Source organism: Chaetura pelagica, unplaced genomic scaffold (assembly GCF_000747805.2).
Source record: "Chaetura pelagica isolate M959 unplaced genomic scaffold, ChaPel_1.0 scaffold104, whole genome shotgun sequence".
Classification (NCBI taxonomy): domain Eukaryota; kingdom Metazoa; phylum Chordata; class Aves; order Apodiformes; family Apodidae; genus Chaetura; species Chaetura pelagica.
The window spans coordinates 9,553,850-9,554,166 of NW_009953786.1; the positions used below are offsets into that span (position 1 = coordinate 9,553,850).

Consider the following 317-nt stretch of genomic DNA (forward strand, 5'->3'; position numbering starts at 1 on the left):
TGTTCTCCCGAGTTTGAGTCAGCTGTGTTCGCAGCGAAGATCCTGTAAATAGCGTCATCCACCCTTTTTTTTTTTTTGCCAGTACAAACATAATCATAAAAATGTGAAGCACGATGGGGTGGTAAAAATGTGCGTGTGATCTAATTAAGTAGGTGTTTGAGTCCTGGAGATTAAAGCCGCCCCTATTCTTAAATAATAAGCTAGATGTAACTAACTATAGTTGAGGCAGATGTGAAAAATACAATACTAATTCGTGGTGTTTTAACTGCTTTTAAAATATATTTGTTTTCCAGAGAAAAAGACAAGAGGCAACAGCC

General features: G+C 37.2%; 1 protein-coding gene across 1 annotated transcript in view; it reads right to left on the bottom strand.

Moving 5' to 3' along the window:
* Nucleotides 1-317, bottom strand: part of PAK1IP1 (PAK1 interacting protein 1) — a 10,361-nt gene that overhangs the window by 9,609 nt on the left and 435 nt on the right. The gene's annotated exons all lie outside the window — the stretch shown is intronic.